The sequence below is a fragment of the Myxocyprinus asiaticus genome, chromosome 8 (genome assembly GCF_019703515.2).
Source record: "Myxocyprinus asiaticus isolate MX2 ecotype Aquarium Trade chromosome 8, UBuf_Myxa_2, whole genome shotgun sequence".
NCBI classification, from domain to species: Eukaryota; Metazoa; Chordata; class Actinopteri; order Cypriniformes; family Catostomidae; genus Myxocyprinus; species Myxocyprinus asiaticus.
The window spans coordinates 10997227-11014672 of NC_059351.1; positions in this window are offsets into that span (position 1 = coordinate 10997227).

Consider the following 17446-nt stretch of genomic DNA (forward strand, 5'->3'; position numbering starts at 1 on the left):
GCAGACGTGGCTGTGTGCATGGGAAGATCACATTTAGATATGATGGCTGTGCACATACAAGCTGTGAACTGTTATTGTGGTACTTTGGTGACAATTAGGCTGTTTGTTACATAAAATAAAAATTACGTGCAGCCAGATGTGTAATGGTATGTATGAAATGGTTAAGCGTTGCTGGGTAAGACAGCCCCAAAATGCTTTGCGAAAAAGTCCAGCACTGAACCAAAGGGGCAGTGGACTGGATCCTCACTCTGCGCTGCGCACCAAGAGGTGAAAACACCATTTAAACAAATATAACCTTCTCGTTGACTGAGTTCTAGGATTTAATATGGCATCAAGCACAACGGGGGATAAACAGCGGCACCACTAACAGAAGCCGAACACAATCCACCCAAACCCTCTGCAGAACCGAGTGCAGCAGGTTGATCGGTGGAAACACAAAGACCAACTGTCAGCCACCGATGCACCAGCGCATCGATGCCTAGCGGTGCTGGGGGTGAAAGAGAAAACCAGAGGGGACAGTGTGATGTCTTGCTTGATGCAAACAGGTCCACTTCAGCTCTGCTGAACCTCATCCAGATTTGTTCTACAATCTGCAGGTGTAATGTCCATTCTCCAGGCATCAGAACCTGTCTGGACAGGAGATCTGCCCTCAAATTAATCTCGCCCAGAACATGTACTGCTCGTAGAGACAGCACATTGTCCTGTGCCCACAGAAGAATGTGACGTGCCAGCCTTAGCATGCCACGAAAGCACACCCCTCCCTGATGGTTGATGTAGCCACCAATGACCTGTTGTCCGATGAGGAAATGACTGCCCTAGATTTCCAGAAGGAAAAACCTCAAAGCCAACAGCACCGCTAGCATCTCCAGACAGTTTATGTGCCAATTCAGCCGCTGACCCGTCCATACTCCATGAGCAGGATGGTTCTCGTACACAGCGCCCCAACCCATAGAGGAGGCGTCTGTTGTTATCACCTTGCGGAGACACACCTGTCACGACGGAACACCCGTCTGCAGAAAGCGGTTCCGTTTCTATGGTAACAGAGCTTGGCAGCCCCCACGCATCACTGGAGGCTACCAAGAACTCTGAACGCATGCGTCAGTGGTTGAAGTCCCTTTACGGAGTTCATCCAACACGAAAAAGTTCTCACATGCAACATGACCAGGGGAATGACAGTGGATGCCATGATCATAAGCCCCAAAAGCCTGTGAACATTCTTGCAGGGAGAGCATGTCCCACTTTGATCATCACTAGACACTGGCAAAATGACAAAGCGAGTTGGAGACAGGCATGTCTGCATTGTCTGCGAGTTGTAGGTGCTACTGGTTGTTTAAATCAGTTTTAGTATCAGAAATAATCAATAATTAATTGTTATTAATTATTGAATAATTAAATAATAGAATTTAACTCATTAAATTCTATTCTCGGGGCACCACTCTTTGACAAGAGAAAAATGATGGTAAATTACTGATCGAGTCTCATAAAAACAAAATCTACCCTGAAGGTTGAGTATCTTAATTGTTAATCAAAATAATCAAAAAGAGGAGAAACTAGTTAAATTATTGCTATACAAATCTAACAGTAATCTAATTAGAGTTAGTTTCTAACACCAATAAAATAACAGTACTCTGAGGTAACTTGGGAGTTCTTGATGTGGCAGAGGCTGGCTTCAACACAATATTCAAACAAAAAAAACAAACAGGAGTACTTATTATAATATAACAAGATTTATTATAATCAAGCAGTATTGAACACAGCCAATACTAGCTGAATATAATCCAAAAAATTATCAAGGAAATACTAAACTAACAGTGGAGCTATATGCTAGTGTGTGTGTGTGTGTGTGTCCAGATCTGGTAACAAAGGAATCAAAATGGAGGGTTAGATCCAAAATGGAGCTGATACCACGTGAGGGTGGAAATGAGTGGACACACAAAGGAACTGACAAAACAGGCGGGAGAATTTGGTTCACCAACCTGAGCCGAACAAACCGCGGCGCCGCTCACTCAGTGAATATCAGTGAGAGAGAGAGAGAGAATGAGAACGAGAGAGAGAGGAAAAGTGCATGCAGTTTAATTGAGGGTAACCGCTAGTAACAGCAGGACTGAATTACTAGTTCAGATCACTCAACAAAACAAACGTAACCCCAAAAAAAATTAAATACAAATCTCGCAACTCAAAACAGCAAACAGCGAGCAGAGTTTAACATACAAATATACTCAAAACATCAGCATTTAGAATCAAATATATGATTTAAAAAATAAGAGTCACAGTTTCTAAACTAAATCTGCCCAGATATCAAGCCTTACTTGGGAAATCCTGTGTGATTTCATTAGGGTTGTCCGTTGGAATTCCTGTTGCATTGAGCGGTCGGGAGAAACGGTCTGGATGGTCCCTTGTCTTACGCTCGTCAGTGAAAAGACACGTCTCTGCTTTATTCTTCGGATCCAGCGGTGGAGAAGAATGCAGAAGGTAGTCAACGTTGAATGAAAAAGAGGGAGAAGGGAAACTGGTCGCCTTTCCGTTTTTCAAAATAAATTCACTGTTGCTTTACAGTGAAACTGAACCAGTTGTTATAAGTATACTATAAGACTTGAACAAAGCTAAATTAATCTTACTCTACCGTGGCCAGATGGTGAGGTTAGAAAAACGTGGTCTCTTTGTTCTCAGTCCAAATTGGAGGGAAAACTCCTTCAGTACGTGCATGGTACAGATATCCCTTAACAGCCAGCCAGAGCTTAGCACAAAGAGGCCGAACTATATCTGTCCACTGGTTTTATTGACAAGATGACGTCATCGGTCGTAGGCCGCTTTCGACCAATGGCGTTTGAGACTGGGTCCATGGGTGGGACTTTGCATCCAGTTGTGAATTTGTGAAGGATCCTCGGAAACTTTGATTATAGAACAAAGGGCCATGCGGTCTCTGCTGCCATTTTGAGTGGGCCAAGGCCCTACAGAGTCTAGCACCTAGAAACAGCGTCTGTTACCTCAGCAACAAAATAGTCCTGTCTAGGTTAAATTGCAGCCCTAGATTGTTCAAGTGACTGAGAACAACATCTCTGTTGGGCAGCCAAACTCTCAGAGTAAGCTAACACCAATCAATCGTCAAGATTATTCAAAATGTGGATGCTATGAAGCCAAAAGGGTGTCAGTGCTGCATCCATGCATCTTGTGAACATATGAGGTGCTAAAGCAAGTCCACAATGAAGGATGCAAAAATGGTTTGCTTTGTCCCCAAAAGCGAACATGAGAAAACGCCTGTGCCATGGCGTAATTTAAATGTGGAAATAAGCATCCTTCAAATCTATTGTCACAAACCAGTCCCCCAGCTGCACTTGTGACATTATGCTGTAAAACAAAAACACATTCTTTCTCGTTCAGATTACCCAATCTGGAACACCCTATAACTGCTGCCAAGCATCACATGGGCAGACATGTGGCATGTGACATTTATGAAAGTGTGATTTATGAACACTTGAGTTTATTATACATAGAATTCTGTTACACCTGTTCCGAGACCCTTGGTTATGGGGACAGAGGCCGAATTAAATCGGGTAAGTATAACAAGGGGTCACTCTGAATATATCAACAGCAGAGGATGCTATATAAACCATCTTCCCTAGCATTAGAATGGGGATGAATGTGCGAACATGGGAGGATTGAGAGCAAGCAGGCCCAGCATTTATTATGGGGGGAACAGCGTGTGATATTTATGAGTGTGTGATTCGTGAATACTTGTAATTATTATACATCAAATTCCATTATTCCTGTCCCGAGATTCTTGGCCATGGGGACGGAGACCGAAATCGATCAGGTAAATATAAAAAATGGGTCACTCTGAATGAATTTACAGCAGAGAACGTCAGATCACCCATCTTCCCTAAAGTATGACCCAATGGTTGAGGCAGGAACTATAATCAAATCCATACATAAATGACGACATGTTTGGTCCTCCATTCACAAATCATAACCTACTCGATCATCCATACATGCTAAATCTCGAGTGTTCGATGTGTATCAACAGCATACTATGGGATCAAAATCCCGCCAAATGTATTACGGTCATGGATCCAATAATAATAAGCGTGAATCAAAATAATAAGCGCAAATCAAAAAATAAGTGCAGATAAAAAATACAAATAATAAGTGCAAAAATAAATAAAAAGTGCAGATCAAAAAATAAGCATGAATTAAAAATATATAAACACTTTTAAAATATGCTGCAAAAAAACAAAATTAAAGCAAAGTCATCAGTATGGCAAAAAAAAAAATCATGTTTTCCTTGGTTATAATGCTGTTTTTTGTGCTCTGACAATTTTGCTCATATTTTCTTTTTTTTTTTTTTTTTATACCCGTATGCTGTATTTTTCTTTGCTTTTGTTTCCAAGTTCAGCCATGTTTCAGGGGGCATTTTGCATCCCTATTGGTCCACTACTTCAGCTCTAGGAAACAATGTGTTGTCCGAGTAGGCCATTATCATAGTCCATTAACACATGTATCAAGTCAGCTGAATTTAGTTAGCAGAGTCTTTAGTTTGGGCATTAAGACTTCCTTGTTTGTAGTTTATTTGCTGCATATCAAAAAAAAAAAAAAAAAAAGAGGCTGGGTTGGTGTGGATGTTTGATATATGTTTTTACTAGCTGTATCAATGTAGTTGCGAGTTCAGAACCCAACTTGATCTGCTTTTCCATTAAATAAAATCCCGATCCATACACCAAGGCTGATGAATATAGAAATGCTTACATACAGGTGCATCTCAATAAATTAGAATGTCGTGGAAAAGTTCATTTATTTCAGTAATTCAACTCAAATTGTGAAACTCGTGTATTAAATAAATTCAATGCACACTGACTGAAGTAGTTTAAGTCTTTGGTTCTTTTAATTGTGATGATTTTGCTCACATTTAACAAAAACCCACCAATTCACTCTCAAAAAATTAGAATACATCATAAGACCAATAAAAAAAAAACATTTTTAGTGAATTGTTGGTCTTCTGGAAAGTATGTTCATTTACTGTATATGTACTCAATACTTGGTAGGGGCTCCTTTTGCTTTAATTACTGCCTCAATTCGGCGTGGCATGGAGGTGATCAGTTTGTGTCACTGCTGAGGTGGTATGGAAGCCCAGGTTTCTTTGACAGTGGCCTTCAGCTCATCTGCATTTTTTGGTCTCTTGTTTCTCATTTTCCTCTTGACAATACCCCATAGATTCTCTATGGGGTTCAGGTCTGGTGAGTTTGCTGGCCAGTCAAGCACACCAACACCATGGTCATTTAACCAACTTTTGGTGCTTTTGGCAGTGTGGGCAGGTGCCAAATCCTGCTGGAAAATGAAATCAGCATCTTTAAAAAGCTGGTCAGCAGAAGGAAGCATGAAGTGCTCCAAAATTTCTTGGTAAACGGGTGCAGTGACTTTGGTTTTCAAAAAACACAATGGACCAACACCAGCAGATGACATTGCACCCCAAATCATCACAGACTGTGGAAACTTAACACTGGACTTCAAGCAACTTGAGCTATGAGCTTCTCCACCCTTCCCCCAGACTCTAGGACCTTGGTTTCCAAATGAAATACAAAACTTGCTCTCATCTGAAAAGAGGACTTTGGACCACTGGGCAACAGTCCAGTTTTTCTTCTCCTTAGCCCAGGTAAGACGCCTCTGACGTTGTCTGTGGTTCAGGAGTGGCTTAACAAGAGGAATACGACAACTGTAGCCAAATTCCTTGACATGTCTGTGTGTGGTGGCTCTTGATGCCTTGACCCCAGCCTCAGTCCGTTCCTTGTGAAGTTCACCCACATTCTTGAATCAATTTTGCTTGACAATCCTCATAAGGCTGCGGTTCTCTCGGTTGGTTGTGCATCTTTTTCTTCCACACTTTTTCCTTCCACTCAACTTTCTGTTTACATGCTTGGATACAGCACTCTGTGAACAGCCAGCTTCTTTGGCAATGAATGTTTGTGGCTTACCCTCCTTGTGAAGGGTGTCAATGATTGTCTTCTGGACAACTGTCAGATCAGCAGTGTTCCCCATGATTGTGTAGCCTAGTGAACCAAACTGAGAGACCATTTTGAAGGCTCAGGAAACATTTGCAGGTGTTTTGAGTTGATTAGCTGATTGGCATGTCACCATATTCAAAATTTTTGAGATAGTGAATTGGTGGGTTTTTGTTAAATGTGAGCCAAAATCATCACAATTAAAAGAACCAAAGACTTAAACTACTTCAGTCTGTGTGCACTGAATTTATTTAATACACGAGAGTACAGAATTTGAGTTGAATTACTGAAATAAATGAACTTTTCCATGACATTCTAATTTATTGAGATGCACCTGTATAACTGGACTTTTTTTTATTTTTTATTATATAAAAATCTAAAAGGTGTGCATTATTGTTGACACCAACATGCACACTTTGGGAGTTGGTTGTATGCCTAAGTCATTTGCTTCCAATGCTATTGAATGTTACTGAAGTTGTATACTCTACGTTATGGAAATGTTTGTAAAGTTTTGGATATGTATGCTCCAATGTTGCCTGTATCTTTAGAGATGGTCCCTACATTTTAGACATTTCCATTGAAGCAAAGAATTGTGGGTTGTGAGTGCCCACAAAGGATACACCTCATGCATCCTCAGAATTCCTGTGAAAAAGGTCGCATTCGAAGGCTGTGTTCGAAGTGTCCTACTCGCTTTTCTGAAACAATAGAGTCTCGATGATGGATGCGGCCGACAAATGCGACCTCCAGAGGACGCATGCTTCCAAACGAGACACAGACTATTTGTGAATAAAGAACGTCCAACGTCAAGCCCACTTTATTGCATTATTTTCTGACGTGGGGACACACTACATGTAGCCGCGCCAACGATGCCAACGTAGGATCAGTACATAACGGCACATTCAGCGACATGGAAAAGCGGATCAAGTTGGGTTCTGAACTCGCAACTACATTGGTAGAGCTAGTAAAAACATGCAAACATCCACACCAACCCAGCCTTTTTTTTTTTTTTTTTTTTTTTTAAGATATGCAGCCAATAACCTACAAACAAGGAAGTCTTAAATAATGCCTAAAGACTCTGCTAACTAAATTCAGCTGACTCAATGCATGTGTTAACGGTCTATGATAATTGTCTACTCGGACATCACATTGTTTCCTAAAGCTGGCAGAAAATACTCAAAACAGACACAAGCAGCGTATCTATCAACCACAAATAATATAATATTGATCAGCAGCCATCGGAGTTGCATTTGAGGGACGTCACCTCCCCTCTTCGAATGATTGGGGAGAGGAGGAGCTGTCGATCAAGAACTAGTGGACCAATTGGTCGCAAAACACCCCCTGATTTACATGAAACTCCACTCACAAGTTTTGGAAAAATCAAGCGCCGAACTTGGAAACAAAAGCAAAGAAAAATACAGAGCAAGTGTACAAAAAATGAAAATGAGCAAAATTGTCAGAGAGCACAAAAACAGTAATATAACCAAGGAAAACATGATTTTGTTTGCAATTCTGATGACTTTTATGTCACCTCAAATACCCTCAGCTGATTTAAACCCCATGAGCCCATTCTTAAAGAAGTTGCTGAAAGCCAGGCAACCAGATTATAGATCAAGAAAGTGTTTTCCAATTTTGTGTGTTATATGCATCAGGCAATAAGTGAAAAGTGTTTGTGTGTTTAATGTATAATGGTGTTTGTGATGAGTGTGGGGTTTCTGCATATGTGTACTTTCACACATGTTAGTGAGCTAAATTTAGGTGACAAGCCACACACCCTCAGATCAGGTGTGAGGAGGGCCGCCAGCCTGATTACAGCCCATCACAGGAAGTTGTCAAGATGGCCCCCTAGCAACATCTTGATGGCAATACCAGACAGAGACATGCACACAAACAAGAAAGGTCAAACTCTCACCTCCCTCTCTCTATTTCCAGTCGTATTCTCTCATTCTCTCTCTCTCTCTCTCACATACACACTTTACCCTGGCCCACACCTTCCAAAATCTACCATACCAACAGACCCCTCTACTGAAATGCCTAGGGTTATTTAGCCAAAGTTTATTATTTATTTTATTTTTTTCATTTTTAAAGGTTTAGTTTAGTTTGACTAAATGACAAAAGGGAGAATACCTTTTAAAAAAAAAAAAAAAAAAAAAAAACACCGTAAAGCTGACATAAGTGTAAAAAGAAAACATTGAAGAAATAAAGTGTACAGATGCACTTATTATCAACATGCATATTTAACTCTGCAATAGGGCATATTAGTCCTCATAAATGTTCTATTCAAACATAATTTATAATCTCCCTCCTTCATTCTCCCCCTGTCTATTGAAATGAGTGTGTTTTGGCCCTGATGTTGTGGTTTTAAATTAAAAATCTATACTCATCTCAGTTTGGAGGACTCTTGTCAACAGAGAAGCTCTGAGTTGTAATTGGCTCCTGTTCTCATTGAGATACGTTTGTGACCTATGAACTCTTCCTGCTGATTGAAGGCTCAAGGTGAACTTCAAGTTAAATCTGATCAGAGCTTCTTCTGGTTTTCAGAGAAAGGAAGGTTCAGCCATAGGGTCAGGGTCTGAGGCTGATACGATTAAACTATAAAACGTTGTCTCGTTATTTTGGTTATAATTGTTAATGGTGTTAGTTAAATAGAGGTAAGTTAGACAATTCAGATACAAACCAGTGTGTGACGCTGTCAAGCTATTTTCAGAAAACTTGACACTAAAAGTGAGTTTCCCTTCTGTCACTCACTCGACGTTGTGTCAGTGTAGTGACACTAGGGGTCGCCCTTGGGAGCCCCAAACACCTCAGATCTTTGAGAAAAGGCCAATGAGAATTGGCGAGTGGAATTTGCATGCCACTCCCCTGGACATACAGGTATAAAAGGAGCTGGCTCGCAACCACTCATTCAGATTTTTTCTTCGGAGCCGAGCGGTTGTGTGTCAGCAAGCTGTCTTCCACTACCAGTCCATTCACCTCTGGATATACGGCACATTCCAGTGGCTTTTCTCTCCTTCTGCACAAATCTGTGCAGATTACACCCCTGGGCGCTTCGATGGCGCTAAGAGAGTTTATATTCCTGCAAAGAGTATGTTTTCTCTATTAGGGCAAACACATTGACATGAACGTCTTTTTAAAGACGTGTCTTTTTCAAGATGCCTTTCTATCTTTGTGTGATTCCTGGATGCGGTCGCTATCTCTCCGCTTCCGACAGCCAGAGGATGGTTCATGTTCTCATTGTGAGAACATGACCATGGCAACATTGCGGTCGCGGCTTTCCTTCCGGGAAAAAGCCACTCTAGCTGCCCCCCCGCGCCGTGCCTTCTACCTCCAAGTACAAGGCCAGCCCGGCTGGCGCTGGAGACGATTTGGGGGCTTCAATGGGCGTGGCTTAACTGGGTAAATCCCCGCAGACCTCCCATTCCCCAGCACGCTCATTTGCCCCTGGCGAGTTCCGGGAGGAGACCAGCTCGCCCCAGGGCCAGCTTAGTGTCCCTTTCGGAGCTCCAGAGCGGGATGAGTGCTCAATTGCTGTATCGGAGAGCGTACTGGCGATGTCAGACAAGCAGTTACCTCACTCCCTGGGTCACATAGCCAGTGTTTACGACTGCCATTATCATGGCAACTGGGCACCTGCGATTTAGACACCGCGAACGTGGGCCCCCCGCCTTCGCGTGACCGGTCAAACCACACTCACACCCACGGCCAGGTGGTTGTGACGGAGTACGAGGACGGTCAAAAAGTCCCTCCTCCCCCGTCGCCGACCCCCCCGACGCCGGGTACATGGAGCAAGGTAAGTGCTTTGAGGGTCCCCTCAGCGCAGCCACGAGTTCAAGACAAAGCGAGGCTCCTTGATGTGGCATCCCCTGCTCCCTCCCGCCGTGAGGCCCTACCCACAGGTACATTAAATGTGAATGTCCCCTTAGTCCCCCTCGCCTGGAGCTTGGACGCGTGGCTAGCGCTTTCCAACCCGTCGCGGTGGTTGGCCAGGACCATCCGACTCAGCTATGTGATTCAGTTCGCCAGGCGCCCGCCCCAGTTCAGCGGCATCCACTTCATTTCGGTGAAGGGCGAGAACACCACCACCTCGCGGGCGGAGATCGCAACCCTTCTGTGCAAGGGCGCGATAGAGCCTGTCCCTCCAGCCGAGATGAAGAAAGGGTTTTACAGCCCTTCATCGTACCGAAGAAAGGCAGTGGGGTTGCTGCCAATCTTGGACTTGCGAGTTCTGAACCGGGCCTTGCACAGACTCCCGTTCAAGATACTGACGCCAAATCACATTTTGGTGTGTGTACGGCGTAAAGATTGGTTCGCAGCGGTAGACCTGAAGGACCCGTACTTTCACGTCTTGGTTCTAACTCTACACAGACCCTTCCTACAATTTGCTTTCGACGGCCGGGCATATCAGTACAAGGTTCTCCCCTTTGGCCTGTCCCTGTCCCCTTGCGTCCTCACGAAAGTCGCAGAGGCAGCTCTTGCCCCGTTAAGGGAAGTGGGTGTCCGCATACTCTACCTCGATGACTGGCTGATTCTAGCTCACTCTCAAGAGTTGCTGTGCGCACACATGGACCTCGTGCTCAGGCACCTCAGCCGGCTAGGAAAAGAGCAAGCTCTCCCCAGTTCAGAACATCTCTTTTCTCAGCATGGAGTTAGACTCAGTCTCGGTGCTTAACTGCCTGAAATCGTTCAAGCAGAGAACAGCGGTTCCACTGAAACACTTTCAGAGGCTCCTGGGGCATATGGCATCCTTGGCGCTGGTCACGCCACTAGGGTTGATGCATACGAGACCGCTTCAGCACTGGCTTCAGACTCGAGTCCCGAAATGGGCATGGCGCTGCGGCACATTTCGTGTGGCCATCACGCCAATCTGCCACCACATGTTCAGCCCTTGCATTTCTATGGACAGGAGTTCCCCTACAGTAAGTGTCCAGACACATCATCATTACAACAGATGCATCCAAGCGAGGCTGGGGTGCTGTGTGCAATGGGCACACAGCCGCTGGCTCCTGGACAGGACGTGACTGTGTTGGCACATCAGCTGCCTCGAGTTGCTGGCAGTATTGCTCACCCTGCGGAGCTTTTGCCATTGATCTGGGGCAAGCATGTGTTGGTCCGGACGGACAACAGCGACAGTAGCGTATATAAATCGGCAAGTCACTGTGGGCCACTCACATCCTGGGCAACCTCAACGCCACAGCGGACGTGCTGTCCCGGCAGGTGCCGCTCAGGGGAGAGTGGAGACTCCACCCCCAGGTGGTCCAGCTGATTGAGTCGGTTCGGCCAAGCACAAGTAGACCTATTTGCCTCTCGAGAAACCTACCACTGCCCGCTCTAGTATTCTCCAACAGGGTCCCCCCCTCGGCCCAGACGCGCCGGCACACAGCTGTCCCCGGGGGCTGTGCAAGTATGCGTTCCCCCCAGTGAGCTTACTTGCACAGATCCTGTGCAAGGTCAGGGAGGACGAGGAACAGGTCACCCTCATGGCCCCGTATTGGTCCACCCAGTCTTGGTTCTCAAACCTCACACTCCTCGCGACAGCCCCTCCCTGGTGAATTCCCCTGAGGAAGGACCTTCTTTCTCAGGGATAGGGCACCATCTGGAACCTCCATGTCTGGCCCTTGGATGGGACTTTGAAGACCTAAGTGGCCTACCACCAGCAGTGGTAGACACAATCACTCAGGCCAGAGCTCCCTCCACGAGGCAGCTTTATATCCTGAAGTGGCGTCGGTTTGCAAACTGGCATTCTTCCTGAGCTGAAGACCCTCAGAGATGCGCAGTCGGGTCAGTGCATTCCTTCCTGCAGGAGAGGCTGGAGGAATGGCTGTCCCCCTCCACCTTGAAGGTGTATGTGGCCGCCGTAGCGGCACACCACATTACAGTGGATGGTAAGTCCTTAGGGAAGCACGTCCTGATCATCAGGTTCCTGAGAGGCTCCCGGAGGCTGAATCCTCCTAGGCCACGCCTGTTCCCCTCATGGGATCTCTCTGTGGTCCTCCTGGGCATTCACGGAGCCCCCTTTGAGCCGCTAGAGTCAGTCGAGTTGAAAGCCCTCTCCTTGAAGACGGCCCTCCTGATTGCGCTCACCTCCATCAAGAGGGTCGGGGACTTGCAAGCGTTCTCTTTCAGTGATACCTACATGGAGTTTGGTCCGGATGACTCTCACATAATCCTGAGACCCCGGCTGGGCTATGTGCCCAAGATTCCCACAATCCCCTTCAGGGATCAGGTAGTGAACCTGCAAGCACTGCCACAGGAGGAGGCAGACCCAGCCCTGTCATTGCTGTGTCCGGTGCGTACTTTGCGCATCTACTTGGATCGCACGCAGAGCTTTAGATGCTCTGAGCAGCTCTTTGTCTGCTTTGGCAGACAGCGGAAAGGGAACACTGTCTCCAAACAGAGGCTTGCCCACTGGATCGTGGATGCCATTGCTATGTAATATCAGGCCCAGGCCATGCCCACCCCTTCGGGATTACGAGCACATTCCACAAGGAGTCTGGCATCCTCGTGGGCACTGGCCCATGGAACGTCTCTAGCAGACATCTGCAGGGCAGCGGGCTGGGCTACACCCAATACCTTCGTGAGATTTTGCAATCTCCGGGTTGAGCCAGTTTCGTCCCGTTTTCTGTCAGGTATGAACAGGTAAGTTCGGGAATACGGACAGCTGGCCAAGTGTATCACTAGCATATAGCGCCTTTCCCCTCCAAAGAAGCGAAGATGTGTGCTTCCTTTCCCATGAGAGTTCACGAACCCGTGAACCCTGGATGTCCTTCCTCCCTAGCCCTGTGGCTCGCAAATTCAGCGGAGGAATTCACAGCCGGAACCAGTACATGTGCTAATATGCCCTTACTGATGTAGGTGCTCCACAGGTGCCGGTTACTCCGGTAACCCCCTGTGATGTATTTTCCACAGTACATTCTCCCTGTCGGCAGACCTGCGTCTCCCTTCGACAGAGCCCTCTCTGTCCTGGTCGCCGTGTTTGTAGAGCTCCTCCCCTTTCATGCAGGACATACCACAGCGCCTCTTCCATGTGCGGCTCTGAGCCCACATGACGTGCTTGCCACGTTACCTCCCCTCCGTGCAGGATGTGGTCTCCGTGGGGTCTTTTGCCCCTGAAAGAATAGGATCGGAAAAGAACACCTTCCCCGGCACATATATTGAGCATTAAAATGGCCTAAGCCGAATAACTGAATACTCTGTGGAGAGAAAACATAGAGAGAAAAGGCCGTGGCTTGATACGTCTCTTCTCCCCCCCTAAGGATGTGGGGAACTATACGACATTTTTTTTAGGGCATTGGGGGAGGCTACGTGCAGACCGGTGCACCTGCTAATACACACGCAGCAGCTTGCTTGCACCTGCACCGGCAGTCCACGTAACACGGTTCAGCTAGTTGTGGCGTTTCGTATAGGGACCCCTAGTGTCACTACATCGACACAACATCGAGTGAGTGACAGAAGTGGAACGTCTCGGTTACTGTCGTAAACTCTGTTCCCTGATGGAGAGAACAAGACGTTGTGTCCCCCCTGCCACAACGCTGTACTAGCCGCTGAAATGGCTGGGACCCTGTCTCGGCTCCTCAGCACAAAACCTGAATGAGTGGTTGCGAGCTAGCTCCTTTTATACCCGTATGTCCAGGGGAGTGGCATGCAAATTCCACTCGCCAATTCTCATTGGCCTTTTTTCAAAGATCTGAGGTGCTTGCGGCTCCCAAGGGCGACCCCTAGTGTCACTGCATCAACACCACATCTCGTTCCCTCCATCAGGGAACGGAGGTTATGACAGTAACCGAGACAGTCTGCTGGTAAAATTAATTACACAGCCACTTGCGAAAATAAACTTACCTTGAAATGACATGGCTCTCTTTCAAATTATGTCACTAAAGTTATTTTTCTATGGAACTGCAGTGGTCTCTTGCTTACACCCTTACCAGGATCTTGCTGAATTTTCCAACAGATTAATTATTTTTGAATCTAATGAAATATACAACGGAGAGTAAAGTGGTAGCTACACTTCAAACTATGACATTAGAAATAAAATGAAATAAAACAAAAGACCCGAAGCAAGAGTGGTAGAATATGTACATTATACTGTATGTATTTTTACTCTTTAACTATTCAATTAAACGGTATTCACAGCTCAGATCTTATATTCTGACAGCATCAATACAAACAGAGTTCATTAATGTTTAACACTGCTATGGGTAAATTTTAGTGCAGTGAATAGTTACACCATGATGACATTGCTATGATTAAATTTATATTCCAGGTTCAATACAAGTCAAGCCTAATGAACTGCATTTGTTGGATAATGCTGAATACCACAAAAAAACTATTTTGACATGAAAAAAAAAAAAAAAAAAAAAAAAAAAAAAGAAAAGCTTCAAAAAAGGTTAAATTGAGGTACTTATTGTACAGTGGAAGTGAATTGGGCCACTCCAAAAACGTTACAAAACACAAGTTTCAAAAATATAGCCAAAAGACAATATGCATGTTAACATCATTTTAGTGTGATAGTCACTTACTAACCTTTTCTCTGTAAAGTTATCCAATTTTACAACTTTGTTGTCATGTCGACATAACGCTGTAAACCCTAAAGCCCTAAAACAGCAGTTAAAACAATAAAAAAAAAATGGAAACAACTTTCTCAAATAGTACACAGGTTTTAAAAGAAGAAATAATGTAAGTGCATTCATAAAATATAAGCTTTACATTTCTGCCTTTAAACCCTCCAAAATCTGGCCCCTTTCACTTTTATTGTAAGTGCCTCAGTGTAACATTTTTGCATTTATTTGTTTTTGAAGAAAAAGGCAGATGAGTATTTTTTGTGGTAATCAATTTCCCACAAATGCTGTAGATTGAGCTTCACTTCAAACTTTACCGGAATATTCCTTTTAAGGTTTAGATAATATTTTTTTTATATATCCTTCTTATATATAAATATACACAAACATATACACACACGCACACTCAGTGACCACTTTATTACATACGCCTGTACACATACTTATGTTATTCACTAATCAGGGTGGGCAACAGTAGAAGACCACGTCGGGTTCCACTTTTGTCAGCCAAGAACAGAAAGCTGAGGCTGCAGTGGGCCTACCATCTGTGCACCTCAGCAAAAATCAAGATTCCTCAGACCAGTCTAAGTATTTACAGTCTTTAATGGTCCAGTTTTGGTGAGCCTGTGCCCACTGCAGCCTCAGCTTTCTGTCCTTGGCTGACAGAATTGAAACCCAACACGGTCTTCTACTGTTGTAGCCCTTTTGCTACATTTGCATAGCCTGGTGCCATTTTCGTTTTTGGCACCATTCTAAATAAACTCTAGAGACTGTTGTGCGTGAAAATCCCAGGAGATCAGCAGTTACAGAAATCTCAAACCAGCCTGTCTGTCAAACAATTATGCCACAGACAAAATCACATTTTTTCCCCATTCTGATGGGTGATGTGAACATTACCTGAAGTTCCTGACCTGTATCTGCGTGACTGTATTGCATTGCTGACACATGATTGGCTGATTAGATAATCACATGAATAAGTAGCTTTACAGGTGTACTAATGAAGTGGTCACTGAGTGTATATACTGTATATATTGAGGTGGAATGACTCGGCCGGCCCTCTCTCGTCATCATCTCCCCACCTCTGAGGGCCATCCTTCAACCAGGCTCACGACGGGAGTGGGCAGGAGAGAGAAGAGGTGCATAATTATTAAGCCTTGTTTGTGCAGCAGGGGAAAAAGGCACACCTGATTTGTGTTTAGCCTTATCACTGCTGCAAAATAAACACAGATCACGCCTCTTCTCGGGAGGCTGGCTTCTATTCTCAATGTGTGCACACACTGGCACCCTTGCAGGCCTAGGAGTAGAGTGGGAAGTGTTCGGCCGAGTACGATGCATCGCCAGACCTTCCTCGGACCCCCCGCACGAATTAGATGCGTCGCCGGGGAGGACAGCACGCATTGCGTTCCTTCCACAGGCCTGGGAAAACAGGCCGCCAAGGACACCGCTGCCCCACCTGCCGCAGACCCATGAGGGGAGTGCATGCAGCTGTCAAACCTGCTCACAAATAGCGAAGCTATTAGCTTAACTACATTTCTGAGTATCGAGGTGGTAGCTTCGCTAGTTTTTAAATCAAGTAGCTTTTCAATAGCGAAGCGATATTTTTTTATTAGGTACATCATACAGGTGTTTACTATCGCCAGTTTTGAATCAGAACTAAAGATGTCAGACTCACAAATTAATCGCTCAACTGAGTCGGTTCTTTACAATGAATTGATCACACGTGATAGCAAAGCGGTCCGAATCAGTTTGTGATTCAATCTAAATGACTCCGAAAGCTCACACACGTGCTGCTGAATCATTTGGTGCAGGCTCTCGCTTGCCAAAACACTCACAGAATATTTAAAAAAACGCAAAATAAAGACAACGCTGGTTGCAGTCGATCTACAATCAAAGGACGCATTTGCAGGTTTTGTTTCCAATCGTATGCCAGTGATGGTCTTTATTAAGATCAACACATGTGCAGCTTGTGAACGGCGCTGCAGGTAAAGACATTTTACCAGCAAAAGATTATCAAAACATTTAGTAGCATACACGAAAACACATCAAAAAGTACCATGACATTACCATGTTTTTTTGGACATGTACCATTACCTGGGGGCACCATATTAAGACAATGGTATATGAATAAGTTAATCATATAGTAAATGTACCATAGTAGTACCATGGTATTCTTTGAATTACCTTAACACTCCCATTAAATTCAACTGTACAGTATATGAATATGGTAATCATATCAAATTACCATGATAGTACCATGGTATTCTTTGCAGCACTTTGAAGCACCGGACAAAGCATTTCATATTGCATACTGTATTGCACTATACTGTACCATGGCTTAGATAAACAATGTGATTAGATGCTTTGTCTATGACAGTATGCTCCGTGTATCTGGTTGGAAAAAAAAAAAAAAAAAAAGCAGCAAGCTACTTTTGGCGTGTAGCTTGTAATGTAACTTGCTACTTTCTTTGAAATGTAGCTTTTAGCTCAACTATTTTTTTTTTGGTTTTTTTTTGTTTATTTGGTAGCTTAGCTAGCTACGTTTTTTTGAGTAGCTTGCCCAACACTGATAAACGTCTCTGAGGATACACACACCCCTGGTCAATTTTTTGAAACATTATTATAATTTCTCTTCACATTTTAGAATAATAGTAAAGTCACTAAAACTATGGAATAACAAATGGAACTATGGGAATTATGTTGTGACTAAACAAAATCCCAAATAAATCAAAACTGATATTTTAGCATCTTCAAAGTAGTCACCCTTTGCCTAGATTTTGCAGACATGTACTCTTGACATTTTCTCAACCAACTTCTTGAGGTATCATCCTGGGATGCTTTTTTAAACAGTATTGAAGGAGTTCCCATCTATATGCTGGGCACTTAGTGGGTGCTTTTCTTTAT